The 14,563-nt window shown below is 36.6% G+C and overlaps 1 long non-coding RNA gene and 3 pseudogenes across 1 annotated transcript; 3 read left to right on the top strand and 1 right to left on the bottom strand.

The window, feature by feature from the left end:
- The first annotated feature begins 534 nt into the window (after window positions 1-534).
- LOC144546295 (putative germin-like protein 2-1 pseudogene) lies at window positions 535-1,321 on the top strand (annotated as a pseudogene).
- Window positions 1,322-3,801: 2,480 nt separating this feature from the next.
- Window positions 3,802-7,657, bottom strand: LOC144546422 (uncharacterized). The gene is made up of 3 exons (XR_013508777.1): window positions 7,021-7,657; window positions 5,382-5,491; window positions 3,802-4,063 (listed from the first exon to the last, which is right to left on the bottom strand). It is a non-coding gene; the product is annotated as an uncharacterized LOC144546422 (long non-coding RNA).
- A 1,487-nt stretch (window positions 7,658-9,144) lies between these two features.
- On the top strand, window positions 9,145-9,933 carry LOC144546298 (putative germin-like protein 2-1 pseudogene; annotated as a pseudogene).
- A 3,274-nt stretch (window positions 9,934-13,207) lies between these two features.
- LOC144546308 (putative germin-like protein 2-1 pseudogene) lies at window positions 13,208-14,058 on the top strand (annotated as a pseudogene).
- The last annotated feature ends 505 nt before the right edge of the window (window positions 14,059-14,563 follow it).

The following is a 14,563-nucleotide window of genomic DNA, read 5'->3' as shown; positions in this document are numbered from 1 at the left end:
TGCAGTTAATTGAAACATAATATTATTGCTAACAGATTGGACAAGTTCTTCTACGTAGTACTGCACCAACTTTCCTATGTGTCGTACATGTTTGACTAGTAAATGGTAAACTCCCAGCAAAGCAACATATATATTTGATGTTACATACGAGACAACGAGCGGGATCATTAATTACAAACACTCTGTTAATTGGATTACATGGCTGAGATTGAATTAAGATGTCTACATCTTTGACCCCATCCCATCATCTCCCATTTATTTAGTGGCCCACGTATGCTAACTGCTCCCCTTGATTGCTTCTACCAATGTTTCAAAAAAAGTATGCTAACTGCTAAGATAAAATCTTTAGCTCCTGACCAATTCACAGAGAACATTTCAAATATGGACTAATTAGCCAACAGCTTCACTTATTTTATTTCCAAATTGTGAGGAACATTTCATACGCACCCGCTACTATAAATAACCACACAAGCTTTGGACATTGTATAACCAAATAGCAATTTGCAACTTGCCTACACAAACCACAACCTTGAAAGAAATGGCTTACTGTACACTTTTTCTCTTCACTTTGCTTGCCTTGGCCAGCTCTCAAGCATTCGCTTCTGACCCTAGCCCACTTCAAGATTTCTGTGTTGCTGACAATAGCTCTAAAGTATTTGTGAACGGTTTAGTTTGCAAGGACTCTGCTGACGTGAAACCAGAAGACTTCTTCTTCTCAGGCCTCGACAAGGCTGGCGACACAAGTAAGAATCTCGTCGGGTCAAACGTCACCCTGGTCAATGTGCAAAGACTTGCCGGACTCAATACACTGGGAATTTCCATTGCTCGTCTCGACTATGCACCCAACGGCGGTCTCAACCCACCACACACCCACCCCAGAGCAACTGAAGTGCTCACCGTCATTGAGGGCACCCTGTATGTCGGATTTGTGACGTCATTCCCTAACTTCAAGCTCTTCTCCAAGGTGCTGAACAAGGGTGATGTGTTTGTTTTTCCTGAGGGACTCATCCACTTCCAGTTCAACATTGGAAATGTCCCTGCTGTTGCATTTGCCGGTCTGAGTAGCCAAAATCCCGGCTTGATCACTGTCGCAAATGCAGTTTTTGGGTCAAACCCACCTATTTCAGATGATGTGCTATCCAAGGCATTCCAACTTGACAAGAAAACTGTTGACTGGCTCCAGGCTCAGTTCTCCAATAACAACTAATCAGCTAAAGATTCGTCATATCGTGATATGTAATAAATTGTTTAGAATTTATTGTATGATTTCATATTTTCAGTAATAAAACCCAGCCACTTTGGGCATGTTTGCATGAGTTAATACTTACTGGTGTTGCCTCTTTATTGAAGTGATCACACTTGCATGGTTCATTCTTTGGTTAGAATTTCACTGTTATTTATAGAAACCGTTAAAATCAGTTACATACGGAACATCAAACCGTGTATAGAATGCATGCTAATTAAAAGTCGAAAGAACTAATTTCGTAATATCCCTTCCACAACATACTGTAAAACGGTGTGCATCAAATATGTTGACATTGTCGTAAATTAAAATTTCAGAACACTACTCCGGTTAAAGATTTTGCATCACAGCACATGATATATCATGTGCTCTGATGCAAAATGAAAAAAATGTAATCTCCTATGTCGGTTCCAACAATACTACTAATTTTGAAATAGTAGAGATGTTTAAAATTGAACAATGTAATCTCCTAATTGCTTAAATGAAAAATAAATCCCAGTAGAGTTATTTGATGCCCGCGATCGTGAAGAGAACTGTGGAAGCTCAGACAAGGTGTGCCTCTTAGGTGCGTAAGAATAATGGAAAGAAGTCATCTCTCTTTGACGGGGATGACAGTACTAGAATTTAGAAAGGGATCGAGAGAACGGTGGTGCTAGCTACCAGGTGAGGCTTCCTCTCTAACAGGGAAGATTAGAGTAGAGTGGGAATGTGGGATCGAGATCAAGAGAAATGGGATGCAGCGAGTTATTTGATTGATCAAAGAAAGTGCGAGTAAATAATGAACGCGGGCAACTTCTAATATGGGCCTACTAAGGCCCAAAAATTAGGTTATAAATCCATCGAAATTGTGAGGCCCAAAAAAATAAAAAATAAAAAGAAAAAAAACAGGAGACTAAATTATATCGTGTCGTTTAAATTGGGCTGGCAACGAGCCAGCTCGGTCCAAGCTAGGCCAAGCTCATGGCTTGCTCGTTTTGACAACGAGCGAGCCGAGCCAGCTCGTGAAAGCTTGTGGGCCTAAAGTCCAAATGTATTAGATAATGTATTGTAAAGTTAACTACCATAGATTAAGTTTGTAAATAAATTCGTGCTACCAAAATATAATATCCCCACATTCATGCAAGCATAGTTCACAAAATAAATTCATGCATACCAAATTCACACAAATTCACACAAATTCACAAATTCGTACCTTCATCGAGCTGGCTCGCCAACTTGCGAACGAGCTAGGCCCCAGCTCAAACTCGTCAGTTCCTTTATTTCCATAGAGCCCAGGTGCCTGCCGCCCATGCTGTGCAGTCTATCTTGTTTAGTTAGCCCATTGCGTCCCTTTTGCCATATGTTAAGCAAAGAGTGGTCCCTGAGAGCGGTGGAAGGTTCAATTCCCCTTTTAGAGCCGTCCGAAAATTATTGGCATAACTACGCTACCAAAATAGATCTTGATGTGTTTCTTTCTGACTGATGTTGCGAAAACAACATCCTCCATCCACTATACATCCCCTTTTGGTCAACACTTGTTGCGTTAGGATTTTATTTCAAAAAAGGAGCCACATGAATATCCTGATTTTCATTCGAACCCTCTGCTTCCATATGGTTTAGTTGTATGCTGAGTAGTATACACCTCCGTTATGGATGAATTTAATTGTATGCTGACGAGCACAAGTAGCTAGGTTCCATTTGCCGTCCAATTCCAAGTTACCGTGTTATTGGTCGGGTCTTTGCAACGAGAGGTTTTGAATATCGAAGTTAATTACGACATACCTTTTACAAAGAAAGAAGCCTACAGGATATTGTCAATTTCATTAATTGGTCTATAATATAAGTTTCTAGTTTTTATTAATAACGTCAATAGCATGTCTACTTGTGTACAAAAGAAAAAATGTTATCCGCTAATGAGAGAACAGAATCAAAGTTAGAGGCCTGAAAAGGCCCAAAGCCTATTATTAGGGGAGGTACATATTAATTAATCAAATATATGTTAGTACGGATAAACAATGGCTATTTTTTTTTAATCCAAAAGCAACCATTTTCATTACGTAATGAGAGAGTATGTCTAAAAAAATAACAGAATAAATTGCAAATAGGGGTGTAAATGGGTTGCATTGAATCCTCATTTTTCTATGTTTTTGATTCAATCCGTAATAGTCGGGTTATATATACTTTCAATCAATAATTAATAACCGTACTTCAAATTCATAGAATCCTCATTTTCAGGTGCTCGGATCTTCCTATTTTATAAGGTTTCATTGACAAAAATATTTATAAGTACAGCTAATTAATTACATCTAATAACAAAAGTATTAATAACAACGTACATAAAATTATTAATTAGAATATTAAAGTAATAATAGTCATGCAATAATTAATATTCTATACAATCCAACACAATATATATTATTACTAGAAATAAGAAAATTGTTCATTCAATAATACTATAATAAAATTGTCATACCCCAAATCAGGAATTCTGGATTAAGATGTGATCAACCTCGCCTCGTGCTTAATTAATCATTAAGCACGCAAGGCTAACCATAAATAATAAATCAAACAGCAGCGGAAGCAAAAATAATATAAATATCAAGCATCAGTCACATAGCAAATAAATAAACATACACATACATAACATAAAATTCGATCCATCTCGGAATCCAAATAACACCATCTATAGAAGGGGATACATGATCTATCGAGCTTGTATATATAACACAGGAAATACGAGACTCATAAACCTAATCAAAAGTCTAACTCTAGCTAATCAAACGGTGTGGCCATCGGGGACAACTCCTGACAACTCCTGCTGCGGATCGCCAGATGCTGTACCTAAAACCCACGAAACAACTTGTGGGTGAGCGACGAATCGCCCAGTATGTGACCCAGAATTATCCCCTCAGGGATCCTCTATGGTCAAAGCACTTTTATTTATAATATGAATACAATTTAAAAATATGCACCTGTGTGAACCTATATTAATATCTAATAGAATTTATAATACTTTTGAACGATGCCATGATGCGATTATTCTATTATGCCAACATGCGGAATAACCCAAAATAAAATCAAGGTAAAATATCAGATATAAATCAAGTCGGCATCCAGTACTCCTTGCACTGTGTGCCCAAATACAATAATAATAATAATAATAATAATATGGATAAAGTAAATCACCCCGTGCTGTGCCAATAGGATCACAAGATCCAGCAATATAATCCAAGGACTGTGATCAGAGTGCAATGATACACGTTGCCTAGTGACATCGAGCATTGCTCCACAAGATAATAGCACACTAGCCGATGGTTATATCAAAATTCGGTGTGTCATCTCACCTAGACGATTCATAAGCCAAACATATCCAATAGGAGAAATCATACAATGCAAGTCGTAAAAATATCATCACCAGGGCCACAGAACTCGAGATCGGAACTGTGCCCTCACCCGCCACCCGCCACACCAACACCCGCCATGGAACTCGAGATCGGAACCATGCGGTAGCGTAAAACAGACCTACACAGAACTCGAGATCGGAACTGTGCAGTCTCAAGTAATAAAAATGCCACCACGGAACTCGAGATCGGAACCGTGGTGGGGTAACCCGTTCTAGGCATGTAGCTCCTAATGTAGGCGTGGGAAACATCCCGAATCGTCCATGCCACAGAACTCGAGATCGGACCTGCTCACGTCAAATAGCAAAATGATCGAAAAATGATATAATCAAAGTTTATACATATAATATAGTCCTAAAGCCATCCAAGGATCAAGTGACCCTCAGCTCAGTGGCTGTCGGGCCGTCCCATGCCAAGTGACACCAAGACGGAACGAAGTCACTCGGCTCTGCTCAACTCTCACCAATGCATGCGTATGCACGTAATATAATAATAATATATTGTCTCCACGAGAAGAAGACAAACTAGTATCCTAATATTCTAATAATATAAATATAGTATTATTTAATTACTCTACTCCTACAATACAGTAAATTCAGGTTTTTCGGGGCTTATGCAATTCTACCTATAGTGCAGAAAAGGATAAACATGCTCTAAAGTTTTAATGCAACTACTTAAAAATAAAGTGCGGATGTCAGGTCAGATGGATCGACTGGTAAGAGTACGCCCACGAAAAGAATAATTCAGATATCCCACACCTGAGGGGGCTGGAGTCTCTGTCGCTAAAAATCAGCGTGCTCCGCGTATGCTCCGAACTGCGGGTCAATCGGATCGGCCCACGGGTCAGACTCGTACGTAGTTGACTGATCTGTGATCACGTAATTTAAACTAATTAAAATCTACGCAGATTTTATTCTAACCCTCATCCCAGTTAATGTGCAAGTTAAATTCTCGATTATTTTAATTTTATAAAAATTACCGATTCAGTCAGTTTGACTGAACTGGTTAATCAGATATTAATTATTTACTTTGATCTAAATTAATCTAATTTAATTCTAAAATAATTTATATTTTTAATAATTTAATTTGAAGATAAATTGCTTGTAAAAATTCTAATGTCGAAATATTCACAAAAATAATCACTTGTTAGTTAAGGTAATTTTAAACGTGTCTTACCTATTAATACATCATAATTACTTATCTATTTGATTTATTTTTGCTTAACCCCTAATCATTTTAAATCGGTCGAAATACGGTTTCAAAAGTTTAGTTATTATCAAAAGTTCCTAATGCTATTTATTTTTATAAACATGCATAAATTACGTAATTATTACTAAACCAATAAGTGTTAAAATATACTTTTAGTTATATTATAATTTAGATACGTAAATTAATCTTACAAAATTTTAGAGATAAAATGTTTATCTATTGTACATGTTTTTCTAATTATTTCTAAGTCGAGCAATTCGTTATTTTATAACTAATTTAATTTCTACGTTTAATTAGCCGTTTCGAATCTAAAGTCCATAATGAATATTTTTCGTTGCTAATTAATTGTTCTTTATTAATTAGCAACGAATTTTTTTGCACAAGTTCGAAAATGTTTAAAAGAATTATTTTAACTTTAAAAACTTTTTATAAAACTTTTATTTTAGTTTAATGTGTTGGGTGATTTAATTAGGTTTAATTAAGTGTCCGATTTTATTTGATTCTTTATCAAAACCTAAATTTTAAAGCCGCACTTTTAATCCAACAATTATGCATTTTTGGCTTTTAAACCAAATCCCGTAATTTTATTTCCCATGTCAAAACCGAAATTTCAATTCCTTTTTATTTTCACTTCTCTTGTATTTTATGATTGGTCCCACTTATTCAATCTACACATAATCAATTCAATTTCATGTTATCAAGAGTCAAATTCATCTTAAAGGCCTAATTGTTAAAATGCATACATAGAGGCCGGCCTCTAATTTCAAAAACAATTCACATTTACGTTTAGGCCCTTATAATTATATAATTCACATAAGAGCCTATAATTTTCCAAACAGCCCCTAATAATAATTTAATCGCAATATGGTCCCTGTCAGTTCAAAGGCTGGTATTCACACACAAAATCAGCACCATACCAGTAGTATACTGGGCTGGTACCACTGGTACCAGCACTTCGCAATTCACACAACAGCAACACAGCCAAGCACAAGCAAGACCAGCAAAACAGAAAACAAGGTGCAGGTCAAGGCAAACAGAACCAGAAAAGAGCAAAGAACACAGCCAAGGCACAGGTCAGAGAGCACGGCAACACAGCCATGTGCATTGGCTTGCCGAGAAAATCAACAACCCGAGCAAGCCAAATTCTAAACAACCCGAATCAAGAAAATCAAGGGTGCTAATACTAACCGAGAGAGACAAATAATCGCAGGGAAAGCTTAGTAGATACGGCCGGTCCCAAGATTCGAATTCTCGCTCTTCGGCCGCCCCAAATCAAGCACCAGAAATAAATCAGCTAGCCCCCAAATCACAGCAAGCACCCAAGATTCAACAACAACACTAGAATTCTCTCTCAAGAAACCCAAATTCAATTTAGGGTTTTGGATTCTCAACAATTCAGAGGAGAGAGCAAGGAGACAGAGAAAATCAAGCAAAGGTCTCAACACATGAGCAATAGGAAAGCAAAAACCAGCTCAAGAGAGAGAGAGAGAGAGGTATACTTATACCAGGAAGGGAGGCACACGGCAACAGGGATGGAGAGGGGTACGGCCAAGCCCCTGTCAGAGGGTAGGCACGCGCAAGGCACGAAGGTCGCACTGGGCAGGTGAAACTGCGCACAAGTCAAGCACGGGGGATGGGTTTTCTGACAACCGACGGGACTGCACAAGAGAGCGGGGAAAATCGAATCCAAGATCCTTCTCCTGGAAGGAACGAGAGAGGGGATTTCCTGGGTGGGGTCGCGGGTCAGTGAAGGAAGAGAGGGGAGCTAGGGCTAGGGAACGGGAGGGGATGGAGGAGGCGAAAAGAGAGAAAGGGGGAGCGTTGGTTGGGGCTCCACGGACAGAGAGGGAGACGAGAGAAAGAGAAGAGATTTTATTAAATGGGGCTGCTTCAAGATTCGTGCTGGATGGGATCCAATGGGTGAAAGAATTCTAGAAATGAATGGATGTACTTAATTGTTATAACTCGATTAGTTAATTGGATTTCAACAAATTTGATTGGAAAATTTGTTACGAATTATTCGAATAATTATATTTCAATTTAGGATCCGAATAATTCGATATCATCTATATGTATATATATATATATATATATATATCTAATTAAACCTTTATAATTTTCTAATGAACGAAATTTGTAAATTTCATAATTTATCTCGTACGAATAATTCATATACTTATGTTTCCAATTATAGAACTCAATTTATTTATTTACTAATACAAATCAATTTAAATAAATTTTGTTTCCATTAATTCAACGCGACTTGTATATACATTCTCCAATTATTAATCCCTAAACTTTCTCGGATAATTCAAATTTCTTTTATAAGTTCTAGAATTTTTATTTCTAAATCTTGAGTTAGTGTTTTTAATCTTATAATCGATTATCTCCAAAATTTTAGTTTATATATAAATATATATATATATATATTTTTTAAATTATTTTACTTCTAACTCCTATAATTTGAATGTACATAATTCATAGTTCGTTTATATTTTGAAATTTTAGATTTGAATAAACTTAATTAGACAATCTGATTGATCTTTAATTTAGTTAGAAAATTTTATTTAGTGTAAAGATCATTTTAGCAAATTAATCCTGTTTTAAAATTTTGGAATATAACAAAAATAATAAATAAACAACTCATTTTAAGTAAAGTAAACATAAACATATTTCAATGATGGATAAGCATAATTCAATTTTAAAATTAAGCTCATTCAAAATATAATTTCAAAAATTTTGTGGTATATATACATTTAATTTTGATTATATTTTATATGCAGTTAATTGGATCGGATTTTAACTGATCGATGTGCTTAATGGGGAACTAATCAAAAGATAGAATTGTTGCTAACAGATTGACAAGTTCTTCTACGTTGTACTGCACCAACTCTTCTACGTCGCACATGTTTGACTAGTAAATGGTAAACTCCTAGCAAAGCAGCATATAATTAATATATGTGATGTTTACATACGAAAGAGCGGGATCATTAATTGAAAACACTTTGTTAATTAGATTACATAGCTGAGATTGAATTAAGCTGTCTACATCTTTGACCTCATCCCATCATCTCCCAATAATTTAATTAATGGCCCAAGTATGCTAACGGCTAAGATAAAAAAATCTTTAGCTCCTGACCAATTCACAGAGAACATTTCAAATATGGACTAATTAGCCAACAGCTTCACTTATTTTATTTCCAAATTGTGAGGAACATTTCAAGCACCCGCTACTATAAATAACCACACAAGCTTTGGACATTGTAAAACCAAATAGCAATTTGCAACTTGCCTACACAAATCAGAAGCTTGAAAGAAATGGCTTACTGTACACTTTTTCTCTTCACTTTGCTTGCCTTGGCCAGCTCTCAAGCATTCGCTTCTGACCCTAGCCCACTTCAAGATTTCTGTGTTGCTGACAATAGCTCTAAAGTATTTGTGAACGGTGTAGTTTGCAAGGACTCTGCTGACGTGAAACCAGAAGACTTCTTCTTCTCAGGCCTCGACAAGGCTGGCGACACAAGTAAGAATCTCGTCGGGTCAAACGTCACCCTGGTCAATGTGCAAAGACTTGCCGGACTCAATACACTGGGAATTTCCATTGCTCGTCTCGACTATGCACCCAACGGCGGTCTCAACCCACCACACACCCACCCCAGAGCAACTGAAGTGCTCACCGTCATTGAGGGCACCCTGTATGTCGGATTTGTGACGTCATTCCCTAACTTCAAGCTCTTCTCCAAGGTGTTGAACAAGGGTGATGTGTTTGTTTTTCCTGAGGGACTCATCCACTTCCAGTTCAACATTGGAAATGTCCCTGCTGTTGCATTTGCAGGTCTGAGTAGCCAAAATCCCGGCTTGATCACTGTCGCAAATGCAGTTTTTGGGTCAAACCCACCTATTTCAGATGATGTGCTATCCAAGGCATTCCAACTTGACAAGAAAACTGTTGACTGGCTCCAGGCTCAGTTCTCCAATAACAACTAATCAGCTAAAGATTCGTCATATCGTGATATGTAATAAATTGTTTAGAATTTATTGTATGATTTCATATTTTCAGTAATAAAACCCAGCCACTTTGGGCATGTTTGCATGAGTTAATACTTACTGGTGTTGCCTCTTTATTGAAGTGATCACACTTGCATGGTTCATTCTTTGGTTAGAATTTCACTGTTATTTATAGAAACCGTTAAAATCAGTTACATACGGAACATCAAACCGTGTATAGAATGCATGCTAATTAAAAGTCGAAAGAACTAATTTCGTAATATCCCTTCCACAACATACTGTAAAACGGTGTGCATCAAATATGTTGACATTGTCGTAAATTAAAATTTCAGAACACTACTCCGGTTAAAGATTTTGCATCACAGCACATGATATATCATGTGCTCTGATGCAAAATGAAAAAAATGTAATCTCCTATGTCGGTTCCAACAATACTACTAATTTTGAAATAGTAGAGATGTTTAAAATTGAACAATGTAATCTCCTAATTGCTTAAATGAAAAATAAATCCCAGTAGAGTTATTTGATGCCCGCGATCGTGAAGAGAACTGTGGAAGCTCAGACAAGGTGTGCCTCTTAGGAGCGAAAGAATAATGGAAAGAAGTGATCTCTCTTTGACGGGGATGAGAGTACTAGAATTTAGAAAGGGATCGAGAGAACGGTGGTGCTGGCTACCAGGTGAGGCTTCCTCTCTAACAGGGAAGATTAGAGTAGAGTGGGAATGTGGGATCGAGATCAAGAGAAATGGGATGCAGCGAGTTATTTGATTGATCAATGAAACACTACAGCAGAAAAGACTATCAGCGACCGGTTTTCCGGTCGCTGATTGTCATGGCGCCGGTCTCTGATAGTGATCCCGGTCACAGGTATCCGATTCCGGTCGCTGATATTCCGGTCGCTGAAAGCATTGTCGCAGATACTCTTCTGATGACGTCACCGGTCGCTGATTGATGTCATCCGGTCTCTGATAAGTTTTCTGCGACTAATTTTTTTTTGTCGCTGTTGTTTTTTGCTGACGTCAGAAAAAAGTAGCAAAGACCGGTTTACCGGTCGCTGATGATTCTACCAACATTTTTTTTGTTTGTTTTATTATTTACATTTCTCCATGATATTTGATAACAAACATACAACATTACATCAATTAACATAAATAAGACAATAAATATCAAACATACAAGTACCAAAAAAACATAACAAACATACCAAAAATCAAACATAAATACCAATCATATCTCAAATAATATCTAAACAAAACATTTAAACTACATAAGTCATTGTACCATACCAAATAACATCTAAACTACACAAACCTATATCTAACTTGTCAATACCAGTACCATTCTAGTTTGGTACCACCCTGATACAATTATTTAAATACAAGATAATTAAGTACCGTTCTCTGGCTTCGATCAAGGCAGCTTCTGAACTCAAACTCTCTTCGACCCTCTTCCTAATTGCTTCTTCAATTCTTTTAGCAGTCTCCTCTTCCAATAGCTTTAGTTCAATCTCCTTTTGTTTCCTGTCAAAGAGAGCTAAGTCTGGATTATTTTAGTAAATGGAGGAAATTTTGTTGGGACAATAATTTTAACCTTAACTTTAACAATTGGGTATTTGCAAATAACCTAAAAATTAAACAAATCTAATTACATATTTTCATTCTTTTATTTTATCCTCCAGTGCACTGGTATTAAAACATGAGCCTGATATCCAAAGAAATCGTCAATTCAATTTTCCTATCCAGTTCTGAACTAAGAAGATGGTCAAAATCAAGCTCTTTTTTAAACTAAAGATTTAAATCATACTTCAACAATGCAAAATCAAGCTCTAGTAATTATTAGCTAGATTAATATCAAATTAACGAAAAAAAAAATTAATCTAGAATCTCACTAAGCAAAATCGAACAAGGGAAAAGAGAGAAGATACCAGTGTCGTCGGTTCCGGGCGAGACGCTGGTGGTGCTGGTCGCGAGTCTAGAAGACGAAGTTAATTACGACATACCTTTTACAAAGAAAGAAGCCTACAGGATATTGTCAATTTCATTAATTGGTCTATAATATAAGTTTCTACTTTTTATTAATAACGTCAATAGCATGTCTACTTGTGTACAAAAGAAAAAATGTTATCCGCTAATGAGAGAACAGAATCAAAGTTAGAGGCCTGAAAAGGCCCAAAGCCTATTATTAGGGGAGGTACATATTAATTAATCAAATATATGTTAGTACGGATAAACAATGGCTATTTTTTTTTAATCCAAAAGCAACCATTTTCATTACGTAATGAGAGAGTATGTCTAAAAAAATAACAGAATAAATTGCAAATAGGGGTGTAAATGGGTTGCATTGAATCCTCATTTTTCTATGTTTTTGATTCAATCCGTAATAGTCGGGTTATATATACTTTCAATCAATAATTAATAACCGTACTTCAAATTCATAGAATCCTCATTTTCAGGTGCTCGGATCTTCCTATTTTATAAGGTTTCATTCACAAAAATATTTATAAGTACAGCTAATTAATTACATCTAATAACAAAAGTATTAATAACAACGTACATAAAATTATTAATTAGAATATTAAAGTAATAATAGTCATGCAATAATTAATATTCTATACAATCCAACACAATATATATTATTACTAGAAATAAGAAAATTGTTCATTCAATAATACTATAATAAAATAATAAATAAACAACTCATTTTAAGTAGAGTAAACATAAACATATTTCAATGATGGATAAGCATAATTCAATTTTAAAATTAAGCTCATTCAAAATATAATTTCAAAAATTTTGTGGTATATATACATTTAATTTTGATTATATTTTATATGCAGTTAATTGGATCGGATTTTAACTGATCGATGTGCTTAATGGGGAACTAATCAAAAGATAGAATTGTTGCTAACAGATTGACAAGTTCTTCTACGTAGTACTGCACCAACTCTTCTACGTCGCACATTTTTGACTAGTAAATGGTAAACTCCTAGCAAAGTAACATATAATTAATATATGTGATGTTTACATACGAAAGAGCGGGATCATTAATTGAAAACACTTTGTTAATTAGATTACATAGCTGAGATTGAATTAAGCTGTCTACATCTTTGACCTCATCCCATCATCTCCCAATAATTTAATTAATGGCCCAAGTATGCTAACGGCTAAGATAAAAAAATCTTTAGCTCCTGACCAATTCACAGAGAACATTTCAAATATGGACTAATTAGCCAACAGCTTCACTTATTTTATTTCCAAATTGTGAGGAACATTTCAAGCACCCGCTACTATAAATAACCACACAAGCTTTGGACATTGTATAACCAAATAGCAATTCGCAACTTGCCTACACAAACCACAACCTTGAAAGAAATGGCTTACTGTACACTTTTTCTCTTCACTTTGCTTGCCTTGGCCAGCTCTCAAGCATTCGCTTCTGACCCTAGCCCACTTCAAGATTTCTGTGTTGCTGACAATAGATCTAAAGTATTTGTGAACGGTTTAGTTTGCAAGGACTCTGCTGACGTGAAACCAGAAGACTTCTTCTTCTCAGGCCTCGACAAGGCTGGCGACACAAGTAAGAATCTCGTCGGGTCAAACGTCACCCTGGTCAATGTGCAAAGACTTGCCGGACTCAATACACTGGGAATTTCCATTGCTCGTCTCGACTATGCACCCAACGGCGGTCTCAACCCACCACACACCCACCCCAGAGCAACTGAAGTGCTCACCGTCATTGAGGGCACCCTGTATGTCGGATTTGTGACGTCATTCCCTAACTTCAAGCTCTTCTCCAAGGTGCTGAACAAGGGTGATGTGTTTGTTTTTCCTGAGGGACTCATCCACTTCCAGTTCAACATTGGAAATGTCCCTGCTGTTGCATTTGCGGGTCTGAGTAGCCAAAATCCCGGCTTGGTCACTGTCGCAAATGCAGTTTTTGGGTCAAACCCACCTATTTCAGATGATGTGCTATCCAAGGCATTCCAACTTGACAAGAAAACTGTTGACTGGCTCCAGGCTCAGTTCTCCAATAACAACTAATCAAACGTGTCTCCAACATGATATGTAACAATTTGTTTACAATTCAAATTTAGTGTGTAATCTTTTATTGTCAATAATAAAACCCTGCCTTCTAGGCATGCTTGCACTAGTCAATACAAGTTTCGATAAATCATATATATCTTATAATTAATATTTATCGTCTTTGCCTCTAGAGTGAGGCGACTTGCTCGAGAGGTAAACCTTCAAAATAAATGAAGTCTTCCAAGCTCCAGCACGTCTGATCACCTTCTTTGTGAAGGTGGAGTGAGAAGTCTACCATTACCATTGTGAATACTAGGTCTAGCGAGACGTAGAAAATTGGTACACTATCGTCAGTGTCAATCAGTACCAATAAGGTAAAAATCTTTATGTTGTCATTCTTTGGTTAGAATTTCATGGTTATTCACTCAAGCTCTAGAAATGCAGTTTTCATTTAATATAATAGTAATGAAAGTGGATAGGAGAATTTGTCCAGTTACATACCAGAAAGTTGGGAATTCATTATTGCCATGCTCAAAGATGCATTTTCCTGTGCCAATTTATACAACAAGCATCAGGCATGAGCGAGAAGAAAAGGGTTTGGACCACAGAATTTATGAGGGTAGTATGGGCAATTTGGAAGCAACGAAACGAGTACATTTTCTGGAATAAAAGAATGCCCCTTCGGTTGCTAGCGAGGAAAAT

The sequence above is a fragment of the Carex rostrata genome, chromosome 29 (genome assembly GCF_964058835.1).
Source record: "Carex rostrata chromosome 29, lpCarRost1.2, whole genome shotgun sequence".
NCBI lineage: Eukaryota > Viridiplantae > Streptophyta > Magnoliopsida > Poales > Cyperaceae > Carex > Carex rostrata.
Note: the sequence above shows the minus strand (reverse complement) of the source record. Positions and strands in the feature narration are given on the sequence as shown.